We start from the raw sequence: 22,348 nt of genomic DNA, 5'->3' as shown, positions 1-22,348 counted from the left end.
ATTGAGGGAAAATCGTTGAAACAAAAATTTTGTGGAATTTTTCAAAGACACTTTAATATACAGACTTCAAAAAATCTTAATCTCACTTGTTGACCGTGGTGCTATATGCATTATTCTCATATCTGGCCAGCACACACGGGAAATATGAGGATTAAAGCCCAACATAAAATTGGATAGTATATTGTGTGCTTTTTTCAGACACAATCCCCTGATGCCAGTGAGGCGTCTAGCACTTTAGTTCAATCCGATGCTAAGTATCCCAAGTTAGCACAGACCCTACAGGTCAGGGACTCTATCCGTTAGGACTGCCCCACTGCAGGCTCCAGTCGCATAAGGGGTCCCCAGACTACCCACACTTCTTCGTAGCCATCTACAAATTTGATGGTTCCCATAACCCCTTCTCAAGTTCAGTATTTGGCGAGAATGACTCAAAGAATTTAGGAAAATGCTTTACTTACTATTACCAGTTTATTGTAAAGGATGCAACTCAGGGACAACCAAACGAAAGAGATGCATAGGGCAGGACATGCAAAGTGCGAAACGTCCTTGCCCTGTCCCAGTGCACCATCCTCCCAGCATGTGTGGCTGTTCACCGTCCGTCCAGCGAGGCAGCTCTCCAGATCTTGTCCTTTAGGGGATTTTAAGAAAGTTTCCCCACGCATATGTGATTGATGACATCATTGGCCATCGGTTTGAACTCCGTCTCCAGCACCTCTACCTTACACAGGGTGAGGCTGAAAGTTCTAACCTGATCACATGCTTGGTCTTTCTGGTGACCAGCCCTCGTGCAGAAGCTGTCTGGGGCCCCCGCCATAAGTCACCCCATTAGCATAAACTCACATGTAGTCGAAGGGGCTCATAACAAAAGATACTGCTATCACTTAGGAAATTCCAAGGGTTTTAGGAGCTCAATGCCAGGCACTTTGGGCAAAGAACAAATGCCTATATTTTTAACACATCATATATATGAAGATATACAAATTAAATTGCCATTTAAAGAACTCAGACTACTTCATGACTACTTACAAATGTAATTCTCAATTACGAGTAACATCATATGGTAAAAATGGAAGTATAACTAACTTTTTAAAAATTTTTTTCCTTAAGTTTACAGCCAAATTAGTTAGCATATAGTGCAACAATGATTTCAAGAGTAGATTCCTTAGTGCCCCTTACCCATTTAGCCCTTCTGCCTCCCACAATCCCCTCCAGTAATCCTCAGTTTGTTCTCCATATTTATTTTTTTTAATTTTTTTTTAATGTTTATTTATTTTTGAGACAGAGAGAGACAGAGCATGAATGGGGGAAGGTCAGAGAGAGGGAGACACAGAATCTGAAACAGGCTCCAGGCTCTGAGCTGTCAGCACAGAGCCCGACGTGGGGCTCGAACTCACAGACCGCGAGATCACGACCTGAGCCGAAGTCGGACGCTTAACCGACTGAGCCACCCAGGCGCCCTGTTCTCCATATTTAAGATTCTCTTATGTTTTGTCCCCCTCCCTGTTTTTACATTATGTTTGTTTCCCTTCCCTTATGTTCATCTGTTTTGTCTCTTAAAGTCCTCATATGAGTGAGCTCATATGATAGTTATCTTTCTCTGACTAATTTCACTTAGCATAATACCCTCCAGTTCCATCCACGTAGTTGCAAATGGCAAGATTTCATTCTTTCTGATTGCCGAGTAATACTCCATTGTATATATATACTACGTCTTCTTTATCCATTCATCCATCAGTGGACTTTTGGGCCCTTTCCATACTTAGGCTATTGTTGTAGTGCTGCTATAAACATTGAGGTGCATGTGTCCCTTCGAAACAGCACACCTGTATCCCTTGGGTGAATACCTAGTATTGGAATTGTTGGGTCGTAGGGTAGTTCTATTTTTAGTTTTTATATTTTTAGTTTTATATCCTGCAACTTTGCTGAACCTCCATACTGTTTTCCAGAGTGGCTGCACCAGCTTGCATTCCCACCAACAATGCAAAAAGGATCCTCTTTCTCCACATCCTCGCCAACATCTGTCATTGCCTGAGTTGTGAATGTTAGCCATTCTGACAGGTGTAAGGTGGTATCTCATTGTGGTTTTGACTTGTGTTTCCCTGATGATGAGTAAACTTGGGCATTTTTTCATGTGTCAGTTGGCCATCTGAATGTCTTCTTTGGAGAAGGGTCTATTCATGTCTCTTGCACATTTCTTCACTGGATTATTTTTTTTTTGGGTGTTGAGTTTGATAAGTTCTTTATAGATTTTGCATACTAACCCTTTATCTGATATGCCATTTGCAAATATCTTCTCCCATTCTGTCGGTTGCCTTCAGTTTTGCTGATTGTTTCCTTTGCTGTGCAGAGGCTTTTTATTTTGATGAGGTCCCAGTAGTTCATTTTTGCTTTTGTTTCCCTTGCCTCCGGAGACATGTGGAATAAGAAGTTGCTGAGGCCAAGATCAAAGAGGTTTTTGCCTGCTTTCTCCTCAAGGATTTTGATGGCATCCTGTGTTACATTTAGGTCTTTCATCTATTTTGAGTAATTTTTTGTGTATGGTGTAAGAAAGTGGCCCAGGTTCATTCTTCTGCATGTCACTGTCCAGTCTTCCCAGCATCACTTGCTGAAGAGACTGTCTTTATTCCATTGGATATTCTTTCCTGCTTTGTCAAAGATTAGTTGGCCATACGTTTGTGGCTCCATTTCCGGGTTCTCTATTCTGTTCCATTGATCTGAGTGTCTGTTGTTGTGCCACTACCATACTGTCTTGATGATTACAGCTTTGTAGTATAGCTTGAAGTCCGGGATTGTGATGCCTCCTGCTTTGGTTTTCTTTTTCAAGATGGCTTTGGCTATTTGGGGTCTTTTCTGGTTCCATACAAATTTTAGGATTGTTTGTTCTAGCTCTGTGAAGAATGCTCGTGTTATTTTGATGGGGATTGCATTGAATATGTAGATTGCTTTGGATAGTATCGACATTTTAACAATATTTGTTCTTCCTATCCTGGAGCATGGAATCTTTTTCCATTTTTTTTTTGTGTCTTCTTCAATTTCTTTCATAAGCTTTCTATAGTTTTCAGTGTATAGGTTTTTCACCTCTTTGGTTAGATTTATTCCTAGGTATTTTATGGTTTTTGGTGCAATTGTAAATGGAATTGATTCCTTGATTTCTTTTTCTGTTGCTTCATTGTTGGTGTATAGGAATGCAACTGATTTCTGTGCGTTGATTTTATATCCTGCAACTTTGCTGAATTCATGAATCAGTTCTAGCAGTTTTTTGGTGGAATCTTTAGGGTCTTCCATATAGAGTGTCATGTCACCTGCAAAGAGTGAAAGTTTGACCTCCTCCTGGCCAATTTGGATGCCTTTTATTTCTTTGTGTTGTCTGATTGCAGAGGCTAAGATGTGCAATACTATGTTGAATAACAGTGGTGAGAGTGGACATCCCTGTCTTGTACCTGACCTTAGGGGAAAGCTCTCAGTTTTTCCCCATTGAGGATGATATTAACGTTGGGTCGTTCATATATGGCTTTTATGATCTCGAGGTAATGATCCTTCTATCCCTACTGTCTTGAGGGTTTTTATCAAGAAAGGATGCTGTATTTTGTCAAATGCTATCTCTGCATTTATTGAGATGATCATGTGGTTCTTGTCCTTTCTTTTATTGATGTGATGAATCACGTTACTTGTTTTGCAGATATTGAAGCAGCCCTGCATCCCAGGTATAAATCCCACTTGGTCGTGGTGAATAATTTTTTAATGTATTGTTGGATCCAGTTGGCTAATATCTTGTTGAGGATTTTTGCATCCATGTTCATCATGGAAATTGGTCTATAGTTCTCCTTTTTAGTGGGGTCTCTGTCTGGTTTTGGAATCAAGGTAATGCTGGCTTCATAGAAAGAGTTTGGGAGTTTTCCTTCCATTTCTATTTTTTGGAACAGCTTTAAGAGAACAGGTGTTAACTCTTCCTTAAATGTTTGGTAGAATTCCCCTGGAAAGCCATTTGGTCCTGGACTTTTGTTTTTTGGGAGATTTTTGATTATTAATTCGATTTCCTTACTGGTTATGGGCCTGTTCAAATTTTCTACTTCTTCCTGTTTCAATTTTGGTAGTATATATGTTTCTAGGAATTTGTCCATTTCTTCCAGATTGCCCATTTTATTGGGATATAATTGCTCATAATATTCTCTTATTGTATGTATTTCTGCTGCATTGGTTGTAATCTCTCCTTTTTCATTCTTGATTTTATTTATTTGTGTCTTTTCCTTTTTGATCAAACTAGCTAGTAGTTTATCAATTTTGTTAATTCTTTCAAAGAACCAGCTTCTGGTTTCATCGATCTGTTCTACTGGTTTTGTTTTGTTTTGTTTTGTTTTTTCCTTTGGTTTCAATAGCATTAATTTCTGCTCTAATCTTTATTATTTCCTGTCTTCTGCTGGTTTGGGGTTTTATTTGCTGTTCTTTTTCCAGCTCTTTAAGGTGTAGGGTTAGGCTGTGTATCTGAGATCTTTCTTCCTTCTTTAGGAAGGCCTGGAGTGCTATATACTTTCCTCTTATGACTGCCTTTGCTGCATCCAAGAGGTTTTAGGTTGTGGTGTTATCATTTTCATTGGCTTCCATACACTTTTTAATTTCCTCTTTAACTGCTTGGTTAGCCCATTCATTCCTTAGTAGGATGTTCTTCAGTCTCCAAGTATTTGTTACCTTTCCAAATTTTTTCTTGTGGTGGATTTCGAGCTTCATAGCATTGTGGTCTGAAAATATGCACGGTATGATCTCGATCTTTTTTGTACTTACTTAGCACTGATTTGTGTCCCAGTATATGGTCTATTCTCAAGAATGTTCCATGTGTACTGGAGAAGAATGTATATTTTGCTGCTTTCGGATGAAATGTTCTGAATATATGTTAAGTCCATCTGGTCCAGTGTGTCATTCAAAGCCATTGTTTCCTTGTTGATTTTTTGATTCGATGATCTGTCCATTGCTGTGAGTGGGGTGTTGAAGTCTCCTACTATTATGGTATTACTATTGATGAGTTTGTTTATGTTTGTGATTCATTGATTTATATATTTTGTGCTCTCACATTTGGCACATAAATGTTTACAATTGTTAGGTCTTCTTGGTGGATAGACCCCTTGATTATGATATAATGCCCTTCTGAATCTCTTGATACAGTCCTTATTTTAAAGTCTAGATTGTCTGATATAAGCATGGCTACTCCGGCTTCTTTTGTTGACCATTAGCATGATAGATGGTTCTCCATCCCCTTATTTGCAATATGAAAGTGCCTTTAGGTCTAAAGTGGGTCTCTTGTAAACAGCATATAGATGGATCTTGTTTTCTTATCCATTCTGTTACCCTGTGTCTTTTAATTGGAGCATTGAGTCCATTGACATTTATTTTTTTTTAATTTTTTTTTTCAACGTTTATTTATTTTTGGGACAGAGAGAGACAGAGCATGAACGGGGGAGGGGCAGAGAGAGAGGGAGACACAGAATCGGAAACAGGCTCCAGGCTCTGAGCCATCAGCCCAGAGCCCGACGCGGGGCTCGAACTCCCGGACCACGAGATCGTGACCTGGCTGAAGTCGGACGCTTAACCGACTGCGCCACCCAGGCGCCCCGAGTCCATTGACATTTAGAGTGAGTACTGAAAGATATGAATTTATTGCCATTATGATACTTGTAAAGTTGCAGTTTCTGGTGGTATTCTCTGGTCCTTTTTAATCTTTGTTGCTTTTGGTATGTATGTATGTATGTATGTATTTAATATTTTCATCTTTTCTCCCCTCACAGAGTCCCCCTTAAAATTTCTTGCAGGGCTGGTTTATTAACTCCTTTAATTTTTGTTTGTCTGGGAAACTTTTTATCTCTCCTTCTATTTTGAATGACAGCCTTCCTGGATAAAGAATTCTTGGCTGCATATTTTTCTGATTCACACACTGAATATATCCTGCCACTACTTTCTGGCCTGCCAAGTTTCTGTGGATAGGTCTGATCTGTCTTCCCTTGTAGGTTAGGGACTTTTTTCCCTTACTGCTTTCATATTCTCTCCTTGCCTGAGTATTTTGTGAATTTGACTATGATATGCCTTGTTGATGGTCAGTTTTTGTTGAATCTAATCGGGGTGCTCTGTGCTTCCTGGATTTTGATGTCTGTGTCTTTTTCCAGGTTAGGGAAGTTTTCTGCTATGATTTGCTCACATAACCCTTCTACCCCTATTTCTCCCTCTTCCTCTTCTGGGACCCCTATGATTCTGATGTTGTTCCTTTTTCATGAGTCACTGATTTCTCTAGTTCTTAAATTGAACTCTTTGGCCTTAATCTCCCTCTTTTTTTCTGCTTTGTTATTCTCCATAAGTTTGTCCTCTGTATCGCTGATTCTCTTTCTGCCTCATACATCCTTGCCACTGCTGCAACCATCCGTGATTGCAGCTCAGTTATAGCGTTTTTTTATTTCATCCTGACTAGTTTTTACTTCTTTTAATCCTGCAGAAAGGGATTCTAGTCTATTTTCGACTCCAACTAGTATTCTTATTATCGTGATTCTAAATTTTGGTTCAGACATCTTGCTTGTATCTGTGTTGCTTAAATCCCTGGCTGTCGTTTCTTTGTACTCTTTCTTTTCGGGTGAATTCCTTCGTTTCATCATTTTGAAGGGAGAAAAGGAATTAATGCGGTAGAAAAATTGAAATTAAAAAAATTAAAATTAGAAAAATACTAAAATTAAAAAATTAAAAACACACACACGCAATTGAATAAATGATGCTAGATCCTAGGTATGTTTTGGTCTGGGTGTTGAAAGTGGTTTGATAGTTTAGAGAGAAAAGGGGGGGAAAAAAGGAAATCACTTGAGAATTTGAAAAAAATGAATACACTGGAGTATACAAAATGAAATAATAGAAGTAAATAGAATTTGAAAATAATTACACAAAAGTAAAGAATATAGTAGAAAAAATTAAAAATATTTGTAATAAAAATTAAAAATAAAAATGAATTTTTTCTCTATTCAAGAAAAAGAAACAAAAAAGAGAAAAAAAATCGTTTGAAAATTTGAAAAAGTGAATACACTGAAGTAGACTAAAATAAAATGGAAGTAAGATAGAATTTGAAAAAGTTTACACAAAAGTAAAAAACATAATAAAAAAATTAAAACTTTTTAATAAAAATTGAAAATAATGAATTTTTTCTCTTTCTGTACTCAAGAAATGGAATTGAAAAAGAAAAAAAAGAAAGAAATTTGAATAGATGGACTTGTTAACATATTGAAATACGTCAGAAATTGCTTCGTTTTCTCCTAGAAGTCAGACAAGAAGTGCTTTATAGTCCATAAACTAAGCAGGCGGTGAAACTTGTGTTCTTGAAGAGCAAAGTTGGACCAGTTGGGCAGGGCTCAGTGTAACATCTCCGCTCTCCACTAGATGGCGCTGCTAGACTACTGGGGTGGAGTGTTTCAGTGCTAGTAGGTGCGTATGTGCATGCGCGGGAGTGGTGAAAATGGCATCACCCATCTTACCCAGTCTCTAGTATCCGAACTCTGTTCTCCCCTATCAGCAATTGCGCACCCATCTTCTGTCTTCAGCTTTCATCCACTCCCCGCTTTTTCACTGTCCGTGACCAAGCCCCAGGCAGTACCTCTCTCCTGAGTTTTGTCTCAGATGCAGCTATTTTCCCTGGCCCCTTACTTCTGAAGGACTGCGGCTTTGATCCGTTCCACCCCTCTGCGGGAGGGTCTCACCGAGCAATGGCCGAATGAGCAATGGCTGAATGTCGGCTGTACCCAGGAATGCTTGCTGGACCCTGCTGCTGCCGGTGCCCCGAAACTGCGGCCAGGTGCCAGCCCGCCCCAGAAAAAGTTCGTGAGAGTGTAGTAGCAGCTTTTCAGGGATTATGGAAAATCACAACACACATCTGGCACCAGACTTCACCCTTAACGACCTAGCCCCAGCAACAGTGAATGTAGCCACCTTCTGGGGTCTGCTGGGACCAGGTGGCTTCAACAGTCTCTACCAAATGTCCTTCCGGCAGTGGAACCACTTTTCCCCGTGTGGCCTGAAAACCTCCTGGCCCCCACTCTGTTCCTGGGGATTCGTCCTTCCCACCAGAGCACCACCAGGTATCGAGCTGGGGAGTTGCAGCCTTTGCGCTCCCCTTGTTTACAGTCTTAAGGAATTTAAACCGTCTCCTTTCTCCCTTTATAGTTTAGTCCCTGTGGCTGTTTCCAATTTTCCACTTTCTCTCTAACCGCTTTTGGGGAGGGGTCTTTTCCCGTATTCTCCCCACCATCTCTGTCCTGTCTCCTCCCACAAAAGTACCTCTCTGCCCTCCGCAGCTTCTCTCCCCAAGTTCAGCTCTCCGTGCCGCGTACCTGCTGAGTTCTGTGGTTCAGGGTGTGCAGATTGTTGTATTAATCCTCAGGTCAGTTTTCTAGGTGAGCAGGATGGTTTAGTGTTGGTCTGGCTGTATTTCATGGAGTGGAGACACAGAAAAAATTTCCAAGCTCTTCCGCCATCTTGGCTCCCCTCATAACTACTTTTTGATACATATTCTATTCTAGCTAGCTCATCTATACTTAACATTTTTTGAAAACCAGAGTTACTTCCTTGGTCGTGAATAAACAGCAGAACATTATTTAAGAGTGTGATGTGGGGGCGCCTGGGTGGCTTAGTCAGTTGGGCTTCCGACTTCGGCTCAGGTCATGATCTCATGATTTGTGGGTTTGAGCCCCACGTCGAGCTCTGTGCTGACAGCCCAGAGCCTGGAGCCTGCTTTGGATTCTGTCTCCCTCTCTCTCCCTGCCCCTCCCTGGCTCCCACTCTGTCTCTGTCTGTCAAAAATGAATACATGCCAAAAAAAAAAAAAAAAAGTGTGATGTGGGAGTCTGTTAGGCCTGGACTTGAATTTCAACTCTGCTGTGTGACCTTGGGCTGGATAGAACAACCTCTCTGAGCTTGCTGTTCTCATTTCCAAGGCGAGAGTGATGATATCTTCCCCTCGGTTGCTGTGTGGACACGTGAGACTGTCTCGTAAAACTCTTAGCACAGCACAGAGTTCACAACAAGCTCGAACTTTGAAGCCAATACTTGCATACGTGTGACTGCTAAGTGTCCAGGAACACCTTCTAGGATATGTCACTCAGTTCTTCCTTCTTGAGCATTCCAGGGCCTTCTTTTCAGTTGCATCTTACACCTAGCATACAGAATTAGTTTCCATTTTCTTAAGAAAAAAAGAAAAGGAAAAATCAAGTTACTATTTTGTCCCAGCTGGTTCTTGCAGCGATTTCTTTTTTTTCATGGGGAAAAGCTTCTCAAACACGTTTTCCAACACTGTCTCCTTTAGCCTCAGTTTCAGGCATTAACAATCAAGGGCCTGGCTCCCACCACTTCTGTAGCAAAATCTGTCACCAAGAATCTGTTGTTATGTTGGTCCCTACCTAATCCGTGTAATGGTCTTTTCTCCATGCTTGTGCTCATTCTTTTTACAAAATTTGACAGTGACTCTGTTTACTTGTGATAGGATCTTTTTCCTACTAGTTTTCCTCTTAGCTTACCAGCTTTCCTCGATTCTTCCTTTCCCACTGGCCCCCCACCCCTAAGGCACGGCAGACTGAGTACCCCCACTCCTCCACCTCTAGCCTTTCTTCAGACACCTCAGCCGCTTTTTTTCAGCGGCAGCTTTCAGTGCCACGTTTATGAAAATCAGATCCATTCCCGACATCTGCCCTCCTGAATTGCAGCCATTCATTTGCAGCTGCCTAAAATTAAAACCACATTTCCCTCTGTTCCTGTAGTCTCTCAAAGTGTTAGTATTCCCTTCACTTTCTTCTATCAAGCATCGCTAGGCTGTGCCCATTCCTGTTATCTCATCTCTTCTTTTCACTCCACTCCCTAAGGACTGCTTTGGCCCAGACTTTTGTCCCTTTACAGGCGAGCCATTGCAGTATCCCCAAGATTATCTTGACTGGAGTCTTCCTCATTTTTAGTCATTCTGCACACCACTTGCAGATGAGTTCTTACGTGATAACGTTACTCCTCTCACGTGAAATCTTCCAGCAGCTCCGCAACTTTCTAGAGAGGAAAAACCCCAAAACATCTGTCACCAGTCATCAGACATTCCCCTTTCTGGGCTGCACCCTTTTGCATGAACTCAGGTCACATGCTCTGCTCTTCTTCCCACCTCATCCTGTTTGCTTATAGTGTTTTCCTCACCTGCACACCTGGCCGCTTCTCCATACCTCCTCCAAAGTCGTATCCTGTGAGACCTGGGCCAAATCTTATATCATCAGCTTGAAGCACTATTTCTCTTCTCTGCTCTCTTGAAATTTTCAATGTTTCCGTTATTCCATCATCTACTATTTTGCAGTAACTTCCATTTGGAGAACTAGTGTTCTTAATCTTCTGCTGTTACTACTTAATCTTTCCAATTCTAGTAGATACTCAGCCAATTGGGCAATAGTCTTTCCTTAAAGGTCATAGGCCATGTCTTAGATTACTTGACTATTGCCCGATTTGGTTGGCATAGTAATGCTACTTTTCAATCAGTTCTTTTCTGTTTATCATTTTTTTTCGATCACAATAGGGTGCTTCATAAGCAATCAGAACAGTGATGTTGGGATCTGTATCAAATTCAGAAATAACCAAGATAAGTAAACCAGCTCTGCGTTGATTTGCCCCTTTTGTTAATAAAATAATAGCCAACACATGTCTCTGCAGGATGAACCCTGTAGCCTCTTGGGCCAGCACTACGTGAAACAGAGAAAGGACTGCTGGCTGAGAGTGGGGCTGAGGAGGGAATAGTGAATTTGAACTCACTAGCGTAAATGATGCTGATCAGCTGTAGAGGGCCTGGTGCAATCTGGAAGTGCCTGCATGGTGGGCACATCGCTGTTTGTCCAGTTCTGTAAGTGAGCTGATGAGCTGATACTTCATGTACCCTTTCCCAAATCTGCACAGGCGTCTGTAGCCCGTGGGCATTGATTGATGTATTTGGCAGCCCTTGGCCTCAGATGCCAAACTCTAAAATGAACTGTCTGCATAAGCTAGTAGGTCAGTTCCTGGCTCCTTTGCCTTAAGTCCTCCGAGCTTCTTGACCATCAGTTCTGGCAGTAAGGGGACATCCTCTACAACTGTCTACAGATCAGACTGTTCTGTGATTAGTATTGAATCCATCTCTTGAATACCATTCCCTTCGATTTATTTGATGTTCACTTAAAAGCATATCAGGATTTACACATGTATGAATACACAAATCCATTTCTTTTAAACACATTATTTAAAATAAAGATAATGGTTACATAAAAGTACCAGATTGGAGTCTTTCTAGCATTTAAAATTTTACTGTAAATGAAATGTAAGCTACATTTTCTACTTAGAGATGACTTAACATCTTTAGATTCTAGTTTATGCCGTTTTCATCATGCTTGTGAACGAACTGATGTAAAATTGTGTCCTACTCGAAAAATGGTATAGCCCGGTGAGCTATAACACCTTCTTGAGACAATGCTAAGTTGTAATAGATCTAATTAGGGGTGGAAAAAGATCCTAGTACATATTTTAACTTTACCTGTTTTTTTTTTTTTAGCCTAAATGAGGTATTTCAAAACTAATGCAGCTGGAGGCAGTAAAAGCATTTGAAGTCATTCTTTGGCTGTTTACTATACTTTCTTGAGCACACTAAATAAAAGACATTACCAGTGTGACAAATAGAATAACTACCAATCAGAATGTCTTTCAGTTTATGAAATTCCTTCAACTCAATCCACTCTAACGACAAAGTCAAAGGATTTCAGTTCACATGCAAACGAAGTGGAAAATTGAAGCAATTATCGGGGTATCTCAGGTGAAGGCATGAATTTGGGGTCTGTATCACCTCAATAAATGTCAGCTCCATAATGTAAGTCGTTGCTCTCTAGACATAATCTAAATTTCACCCCCAGAATCTCATCATGGCATTATTTCTATTAACCTTTTAAAGTGTCTTCGTCTTTTTTTCTTTTACTCTTTCCTCTCTACCACTTTCCACCATTCCTGTTATTAGCAATTCTTTACCCAATACATACAAAAACCATGATGGTAAAGTGGAATCGGTTGATGAGTTTATTTGCTTTAAAAAAAAAAAAGTGTGCAAGAATACACACACATATACTCCGTTTGTAAATGCATATAGAATGCATATTATCAATAGTAACTAACTGTTGAAAAGAATGAAAAAAATACATCACTAAATAAAACAGAAAAAAAGGAGTTTTTAGACGATCTGAATTGTTTATATTCTTATCCCAGCAAAGGAATAACACTTCAAAGTGTTTTATTTTGAAATGATTTTTGGAATTAAAAGTTGCAGCAATACTGTAGAGAGTTCACAGATACCCTTTACTTGGCTCCCCTGTTGTGTATATCTTCTATCATCATGGTACCACTGTTCAAACTGAGAAATTCTCACTGGCTCAACACTAAACTACATACCTCAGGTGAATCTCTCCAGTCTCTTCACGGTGTCAGCTGCGTTTCCACAGATTTCTCCAGAGGAGAAGCGATGGCTGCATCTCCTTTGGCCTCCTGGCCTAGGACGGGCCCTATGTGCAGACAGTGCTGGACATGGGCTGATGTGGATCTAAAGAACCCATCTCCTGTGGGGCCAAAGCTTTTTTTGGGTGACACTCAGGCCACATCACCTTTCACTCAGCTTCCCTTCCACTTTATACTTTATCTGTAATATATATTAAAGATAAGTATAATAAAAATTAAATGCTAAATTATTATATACATTTACCCATTTATTTTTCTCTATAGTGCCAGAACAAACCTTAGGAAAAATTAGAAGGCCACTACTATGAGTTTCCTTTATCTCCTTTTATTTATAGAGCAACATTTAATATATTCCTGCTTTGTACCAGGTGTAGGGCCTATTTCTGGGCATATAGTAGAGAGCTAAGGAGAAAAAGTTCCTGCTTTTCATCAAATTATCATTTCTTTTTAATTTTTTTAATGGTTTTTTTTTTTAAGAGAGAGAGACAGAGACAGAGTGTGAGTGTGAGTGGGAGAGGGACAGGGAGACACTGAATCCAAAGCAGGCTCCAGGCTCTGAGCTGTCAACACAGAGCCCAACATGGGGCTTGAACTCACAGACCATGAGCCGAAGTCGGACGCTTAACCTACTGAGCCACCCAGGCACCCCAAATTATCACTTCCGTGTTTAACTGTATATAACCCTGATAGGTGCTGTGAAGGACAAATGGGGAGAATAACACAAGTCTGTAACATAGAGACGTGGTCCAGTTTGGTCAGTCAGGGAGATGAGACTGAGGAAGAGTTACGTAGGTGAAGGGGTGGTGTTGGAGGTTCTGTGCAAAAGGAAGAACACACACAGAGGCACTGAGCTAAGAGAGGGAAAGTGAAAGAAGACCAGGCCGACTGGATCACAGAGCAGGATGTGAGGAAGAGTGATACTGTGGGAGAGCAAAGCTGGAGAGGTCAGCGGGGGCCAGATCATTGGCATGTAGGCCAACTTGAGATTTAGGTCTATTTCAAGAGCAATGGAAAGCCACTAACGGAAGAGTGGAGTGAGAAGAACAGATCTGCTCTTTTAAATGTATCATTGTGGCTCTAGTGCAGAAAATGGACTGAAGGAGAAGATTTGGGGAATGGTCCTGTGAAGAGAGAAGTATGAGTTAAAATAGGTCGATGACTGTGGAAATGTAAAGCAGATAGAATGGAGGTGGTGTAGTGTACAGGCCTGAGAATGGGCTGCAGGTGGAGAGAGAAGTTCAGTCAAGGGTGACTCCTTATTTTGAGTTGCTTGAGAGAATTGATGTTGGGGCCATTTACTGCCAAGACAATACTGAAGGAAAAACAGATTAATTTCAGCTTTTCTGACATGAAGGGAAGGGTAGAAGAGATCATGTCTTCCCTCTCTTAATATTGGTTATGAGATCTTATGAGGTTAAATTGAATCATGAAGCTCCAACTTCCCATCAATAAGTGGGGATTTCTGGCGTTCTCTGAATGAGTAGGAAGAGAGGTTTAAAGTCATGCAAGAAGATGTACGGTTTCCTGGTGTCTTGACCTTCGTCTGCTGGTTTTCTCACTTAAATTCCGCCTCTGGGAAATTCAGGGCTCACTGACCATTTATCTAGTAAGGGTGCTCACATCTCCATCTCTCATCTTAAAATTGCTGAACCCCAGATCTGTATATGCAATGGACAGAAACTTACTGTATTTTTTTAATCCCAAAACATAACCTTAATTCCTTATATTGATTCCTCTGATCAACCAATTCACAGCCCTCGTTGTTAGCCATAAATTGTTCCCTTTTTCTGCCTTGCCTCTCGACATCTTGCATATATTTATACCAAGCCCCAGGGATAATACCTAATTTCGTGTGTATCTGTCTTCCTCTTCCTCATTCTCCATTCCCACTCCACTATGTCTACTGCTGCCATCTTAGATCCTGCTCGGCCAAAGTTTTACAGTCGGCCTCCAATGGCTCTTCCTGTGTAATGATGCATTCTCTTCAGGCCACTCTCAATACTGCTGCCAACATGACTTTTCTAGTACACAAATCTGATTGTGTCAGTTCTAACCTTAAAAGCCTTTGGTCATTGTCCTTTAACTCTTATTGAGTTTACTACTTAGCACACTACACAAGACCGTCCCTGATCAAGGCCCTGTTATTACATAATCTCTTGCCCCTGTAGGCCTGCCAAATCCTTTACTCTAGTTACCCAAAACAATTTGTAGTTTTCCTGCTGCCCATTTCCATCCTTCATTGCCTGTCCATATTATCTTAGGGAAACTTCTGGGTCTACTCCAAAGCTTAATTAATGCAGACACCCTTTTATTTGCTCCCCTGGCCACTTATCACATTGCACGTGATGGCCAATTGAACAATTATTGAACAATTACTGTTCAAACTCATGGTTGTACTGTAGGCTCCTTGAAGCCAAAACATTTCTTTATAGGTGTAATATTCCGTCATCCAACACAGTTCACAGGATTGAGGAATCTAGAATAGTGTCTGACACAATAGATGTTCAATTAAGATGTGAATGAATGAATGAATAAATAATAGGTATACAATAAATAAATTAAAAATGTGAGTGATGCATATATGGTTCTGACTGGTAGAGGAAAGATTGATATTATTGTTCCCCAGCTGACTGCCCAGTGACTAACTCCTTAGTCCCATGTTTATTTGCTAATAATAATGATATGCTAAGCTCTGAGGATGCAGGTGTGACTTAGCCATGGCTGTTGCCATCCATCCTAGAAGTTACAGTCTAGTAGGGAAAGAAGGCTCATCCGGCAATAATTATTTATTAAGTGCCCACTTTGTGGCAGGTAAGAGAGATACGACAGCAAAAAGAGAAAAGCTCCCTTGTCCCCCTTGAAGCATACTGTCTATTTGGAGAGACAGACAAAATAAACATAAAAACAAAATTATCTTCAGTTATCATGTGCTGAGTACCCGTGCTGTGAGAACGTACAGTGAGTTAACCTAGACCTGGAGATTGGGGTGGCTTCTTAGAGTTGAACGTCTGCTAACTAGGTAACAAGAGAAGGAGGAGGATCTTCAGTGTCACTGACACAGAGAAAGTAGTTGGAGATGTTGGGAGATGAGACTGGGATGAATTAATATGATGTAATTGTGCAGACCAAATGGTTTCTTATTGGAATCGCTCATTCTGTTGATGTATGGCAGAAATTCATGTTGTTCCCTGCAAAACACTGTATTTTTAACAAATTTTATACTGTTAAACAGTGAAAACAGTTATCACATTCACTCAGTATGTTTAAGGTTAGACCACTCTTCTAACAATAGTATCAATGGCTGCAGGAGAGAGAAAGACTACAGTGTAATGAGAAGAAAAAAAAAAACTTTTAAAAAATATATGTCATTCCAGGGGCAGCTGGGTGACTCAGTGGGTTAAGCATCCGACTCCTGATTTTAGCTCAGGTCATGATCTCACGGTTTGTGGGATCAAGCCACACATCAGGCTCTATGCTGACTACGTGGAGCCTGCTTGGGATTCTGTCTCCCTCTCTCTGTCCCTCCCTCACTCACTTGTTCTCTCTGTCTTTCTCAAATAAATAAACTTTAAATATGTGTGTGTGTATATATATATATATATATATATATATATATGACATTTCTAATGTTCATCTAATCACTACCTTGATAAAAGCTGAGAATAAATAGGGCTCACTTAATGTAAATGCTGGAGTCACACACATATCTTTATTTGGTCAAGCGTAGCATATATATTTTACAATAAAAACATCCAAACTAACCTGAGCAATCATGAGAACTTGTATTCAGTACAATTATATGTAAGAAGGAAGCAATACCAAGAATTACTGTAAAAGTACTTTAAAATTATCTTTCATGTGATTGTGTATAAGAAAATTCTGGGATTTACAAATAGTTGTGGAATTATTTCTAGACTAATCTTTTCTTTCACAAATGTAGGAAGCTGAGGTGTTACAGTGTGTATTATGTTGAATAATTAGAACAGTTTATGGATGAAAATATGGGACTAATAATTTTATTATATAATAGGACAAAGTGGACTGAAGAGTAGAAAATGTACATTATAATTTCTCATGATCTTGATAATGAAAATCTATAATCCTGCTAGATGAGTAATTACCTACAATAAATATTTTATTGGTCTGTGAGATAATAGTTTATTCTGATTGTCCTCAGTATTAAGCAGGCTGCCTAACATATGAGGCATGAGAGCATGAAGGAACTCAAGTATTATTTCAACGTTGCAACTGTGTGAATGATGCTGGCATTTTTATGTCTGGGAAGATATGGGAAGAAATACATTTAAAAAAAATTTTTTTGAAAGGGGTAGATTAATATTGAAAAACCCATGTCTAGTATTTAGAGAAGATCTAGAGATTGGGCTGGAGATAGAAATTTGAGAGTTATTATAATATGGATGGCATCTAAGGCCCATAGAGGGGATGATGTCATCAAGGAGGTGAGGGTAGCCACATTGGAGACTCTTTCAAGTAGGGAGTGAGTTGAAAAAAGAAAGAGAAAGGTCATAGGAAGATTATCCCCAGGCCACACCAACATTTGTGGTTCAAAAGAATGAGAAAAGGAGGTTCAAGCAAAGGCAAAAGAAGAGGGAGAAAGGCAGAAGAATGTCCCTGATGCTGAGCAAAAAAAGCTTTGCAAAGAAAGTGATCAGTTATAGCAGTTGCTACCGAGAGTTTGAGAAGATGAGGACTGAGAATTAACTATTAGATTTGAAAACATGGAAGCCGCTGATGACCAAGAAAAAGATGGTTTCATCTTTGAAGTTAGATTGAATTGGGTTCTAGAAAAAATGGGAAGGAAGTGGATGTAGCTAGAATTAATTATACCTATTTATAATTAATTTATATTTAGATATACATGTATATCTAAAACTTACACGTGGGGGCGCCTGGGTGGTTCAGTTGGTTAAGCATCCAGCTCTTGATTTTGACTCAGGACATGATCTCATGGTTCGTGAGTTTGAGCCCTGCGTTGGGCTCTGTGCTGATGGCATGGAGGCTGCTTGGGATTCTGTCTCCTTCTCTCTCTGACCCTCCCTCGCTTGTTCTTTGTATCTTTCTCAAAAATAAATTTAAAAAAATAAAAAATAAAACTTACACTTGTCATATATAATGTATTTAAATAGCAACACTGATAAGAAATTTTCATAAGCAGCTGAAGGATGATCAGTGGGTAAACCAATATGACTTTCTTGTGAGTACCTGAATGATTAATATTTCATTCAGTGCCAATTTTAGTTCAGGAAAACTAGTACTTTCCCTTTGCATTTACTTACACTATAAAATATTCAGTTGGCCCTAAATAAATGCACAATCTCTCATAAAAGCCCCTAGTACTAATTCACTTTATTAGCATCCTTTATGGTAGTGTGGAGGGAATATATATGAATTCATACGATTGGTTCACACGGAATAGCATAAGTCAAATATAATGTTCAAGTTCTGATTTTGCTGTTGACTAGCTGTGTCACCCTGGCAAGTAACTTAACTCTTCTAAGTCAGTTTTCTCAACGATAAAATGTGGATAATAAGGATATGAGGATAAAATAAATGTGTCTGATGAAATTAGCATGGTGTTTGGCACATAGTTAGGGCTTAGTTAATGGAGTGATTTCGTCTTGGTTTGATTACTGACTTGTTCTTGGATGGGAAATAACTGAAATATTACAAAATTTTAGTGAACAGAAGATAGATCTTCTAATAAAGAACAGAAAAATTAGATGCCAGAAAGTAAGCCATACCTTAGAAACCACAGTCGTTGGTTCTTATTACTCTATATGTATTCATTTCTCTTTGTTACTTTCTTGCCTTTAGTGAAGTCAGATAAGCATAGTAGTTAAGACCGCAGGTCCTTACAGCACATTTGTTATCTCAGTCCCCTGGAATCAGTTAGATATTCTAGGTTCATCTTCCAGTCTTTTCCAATCCAATCAATACTGCTAGTGATAATAGGCAATGTGTATTCACTGCTTCCTGGACACTACGCGGTGTCCTAAATGCTTTACAACTATTAACTCATTTTAGTCTCACAGTCTTCGGAGGTGGCCATCTTTTCTGCCTCCATTTGTACAGATGAGGGACGTGAAGCTCAGAGAGGTTAGGTCGCTTGCCCTAAGAGGACATGACTCTCTTGATAGGTAGTGGAGCTAGAATTCCATCCCACGCAGGCTGGTTCCACAGTTTGCACTTTTTGTTTGTTTGTTTATTTTGAAAGAGACAAGCTCAAACAGGGGAGGGGCAGAGAGAGCAGAGGAATCCCAAACAAGCTCCATGTGCTTGCACAGAGCCAGATGCAGGGCTGGAACCCACAAAACCGCGAGATCATGACCTGAGTCAAAATCAAGACTTAACTGACTGAGCCACCCAGGTGCCTCCCACAGTTTGTTTTCACATCATCCTAATTTCATTTGGGACTGTAAGATTGGATTTAAGCTGCATGGCTTTTCCCCGGTGGGGAGAGTAAAAAAGTAGATGGTATCTTTCCCCAGCAGTTCATTAGTAATCAGTAATTCATGTTGAGTATTGGATTTCCTATCCTACCTCCAGCCACTAGCCATTCAGGAATGTTCACAAAAACATTGAAAAGCAGAGTGATCATATTCTCTTGATTTACAATAAATATTAGTCATTAAAATACAAGACTTGAGGGTCAGGTTCTTTGCAGCTTATACCCAAAGAAGAAGAACCATTTTTGTATTAAGATATTTAAAAAGTTCCCACATGCGTAGCAAGGAAGCTAAATTAAGCCCTGAGTTGGGCACAATTATAGACATGCTGTCTGCCTTAGATGAGTAAGTGTATGTAAATAGAACAGTTGCTATACATGGCCTTAATGGTATGGCTTCCCTTTTTTCTATGTAATGTAAATCACCAAATGTGAGCATTTCCATCTGACAGCAACTGTCAGTCTCAGAAGAGCACGTTGTAGGATTCAATACATGTTGCACAACAACCAAAATTGTTCTTTTCTTCAGCACGGTGATTTTTTTTTCTTTCCATATCCAGCGGTTAGTACTAAGGCCTGAAACCCTTAGTTACAGAACAAAGTGGCTTAGCAGTAATCGAGCCTGTGTGAGGCTAAAAGAAGAATAATGAACATTCCCTGCAAGCTTCCTGCCTAGATGCAGGTGCAGGAATCAGGAGGTCATGAATAATGCATGACATGCAGATGAGGTGGTGGTTTCTCCTACCGGGGTTTTGACTTTGCTACCTTGCCTGGCTATTTGTGGAAAGAAGGGAGGTGGTGGCCAGAAGTGCCACAGTGTAGACTGAGCTCACAAAAACACTGCGTATCCTTTTAAAGAAATAAAATGTGGGGAGTAGCTGAAATGCAAACCTTTTATGGTCTACTTCATCAAATGAAGCAAGCTCCAGGTTATCAATTTACTCCCTTTCAGAAAGGAAAAAGAGCTTTCTTGTTTTACTATTTTCATTTAAGAAACTTTGTAATTACACACACTGTCATGAAATTCTTTGTAGACCGCTAAACCATGATAGAAATTATCTACTTAGAGTATTTGAACTATGGATCAGTGGGATTTTGTTAAAAGATCTAAATACCTAGGGAATATTTTAATTATAAGTTAAACAAGCCCATTTTTTCCCCACTGATATATGAATAAGAAGCTTCAAGAAGAATATACTTCTGTCATGAAAATTCATCTGGTCAGAGGATGTGGAGTGAATTAAAGAATTGTGAGTGTTTGGGCTGTTACTCCTTAGAACTTTATTTAGGCAATAGGACCCTGGCACCCTAGTGGGGATGTGGAGAAGGTTAAGAGGACTTAGGTCAGGGGGGATTTAACTGAGGAGACATTTTTTGGCTCACAATTCCATTATGATGTTTGTATTTCAAACAGATAGAATGAAAGAAAGAAGAAAAGAAAAAAAATGAGTCTTGCTACCTTTTGTATAATTCTTGTGCATTTCTGTGGCGTGTTTTTTTTTCTCTCTCCCCAATTTGGGGTGCCGGAATATGAGCTGGCTTTCATTTCTAGCTGAGTCTGTCATTTCCGCCAGGCCCCAGTTTGGCCAGATGCCAAGACCAACAGGTGATCCTTGTAGCTGCAAAAACAGCAGGAAGTGGGCCGTGCTTGAATGAGACAGTTCACCAGAGGGGCTGTCTGGCCTCTCTCCATCTTTCTGCATAATTAACATCCCCTCCCCCATGCAGAGCAGAAAATCTGTGCTGAGCCGCCCAGCTGCAGCAGCCATTGAGAAGCACTGTGAGGAAAAGAATGTTAATAAGGGATGTTGGAAGAAATAAGCCTTCCGAGTGCAAAGTGCAGTCTGCCTCTGGATTTACAGGAAGTTTGCATCTGGCCCTTCTCAGGGGCTGGAACAGTACTATCTGTTTGGAAATAATTTTCACTTGCTGAACAGCTATAGAGAACTGGGGTTCTAATGAATCTTGGAGCCGCTGGTTCTGACTTAAAGACCAGCTTAAAATCTCTGTTTGCTCTCTTGCAAATAAGAGAAATGTGTGGGATGTAATGATAACACAAGCCGAAAGACTGCCTAGATCTCACAAATCCTAGTAAAGATAGAACAAAGCAGGAAGTTGGCCAGAGGGAAGCAGGAAGTAGGGCATACTGTGTTGCCAGTGAGTGACCCACAAAGAGGTGGAGTTTCAGCAACTAGCTCCTGATTGGAAGATATCAGCAGTTCTTGGAAATACAAACTTCCAGCAGATGACTCTAACCCTGAAAGCTTGTACAACAATAGTTTTTGCTTTGCCATTATTTAGCTAAAGTTTCGGATTGACTGCCTTCCTCAAAGCCCAGCTGCAGAGCATGACACCTAGAAAGCTTTTCTCCTGGAAATAACTGCTCACCCTTCCTTCCTTCCCCATTCTCAGATTCTGTTCCTGGACATTTGGATGAAGTTACTTTGGTGGAAGAAAAAAAAAAACCCTTTTCTTTTATCTTCTCAGGTTCTAGGTCTGAGGACCTGGAGATTAAACTGACAAAAGACCAACTGACTAAATACACACACATACAAACTGACAAAAGACAGATTGGTGAGAAGGGGGAAAAAACCTGTTTATACACATAACATGCATGCATGCAGGAATACTCTGTGAGGAGTAACTCAAAGGGGTTAAAATTTGGATCTTATATACCATTTAGCAAAGAGTGAGAAACTGTGAAGTGATGAGTCAAAAGAAAAGGTGGGGTCTGAAGTTCTAGTCGGGTAGATGGTAGGAAGGTAACCAGGAAACAGATGGGGGAAACTCATGGCAAATAAGGATTGTTGACTCAGCCACATCTCAGTACCATCACAGGTGAAGAGTTGTGTGTTGCACTTCACGGTAGTAGAGGTGGGGCGGGACCCCTTTACAAATGAAAATTTCCTTTACTAAAGGGAAATTTATGTCCTTATTTTTAGGCATATAAAGGGAGAGTATAGACCTCCTCCTGTGTCTGCTGTTTCTTGTCTTCAACTCAAAATAATCCTTCTGCCAAAGTAGCGTATTTGGGGGTAGCATATTCTGACCTTCATTATCTTGCTTCTTAGGGTTTGAATTCTACTAGTTGACTCAGGGAATGTGCACTTAGAGTCCCCCTGATATCCCTTGTGGGAGGACGTAGCAGACGGGACTCATTGAAGGCAAACATCAGACCTTTCATTACTTTTACCCACTTCTAAACCTGGCAAAGATTAGCTAGTCAGTAACTTTTTTGTTGGACCGAATGAATCTGTCATTCAACTAAAACTGGTGGTTCTGCATTTGGGGGGTCTTCTCAGTGAACCTTGTGGCAAGTTGTTGTTATGTCAAAAGTGCTACAAGAGGAAAGAGAGACTGCAGGTGTGAATGCCT

The 22,348-nt window shown here is 40.1% G+C and overlaps 1 protein-coding gene across 1 annotated transcript in view; it reads left to right on the top strand.

Annotated features, from left to right (window-relative positions):
* Positions 1 to 22,348, top strand: part of KLF12 (KLF transcription factor 12) — a 432,660-nt gene that overhangs the window by 348,060 nt on the left and 62,252 nt on the right. The gene's annotated exons all lie outside the window — the stretch shown is intronic.

Source organism: Lynx rufus, unplaced genomic scaffold (genome assembly GCF_022079265.1).
Source record: "Lynx rufus isolate CCGP_SWC_20201006 ecotype Redwood Valley unplaced genomic scaffold, mLynRuf1.p SCAF_1, whole genome shotgun sequence".
Taxonomy (NCBI): Eukaryota; Metazoa; Chordata; class Mammalia; order Carnivora; family Felidae; genus Lynx; species Lynx rufus.
The sequence above is the reverse complement of the archived record's forward strand: the minus strand, read 5'-3'. Positions and strand labels throughout refer to the sequence as shown.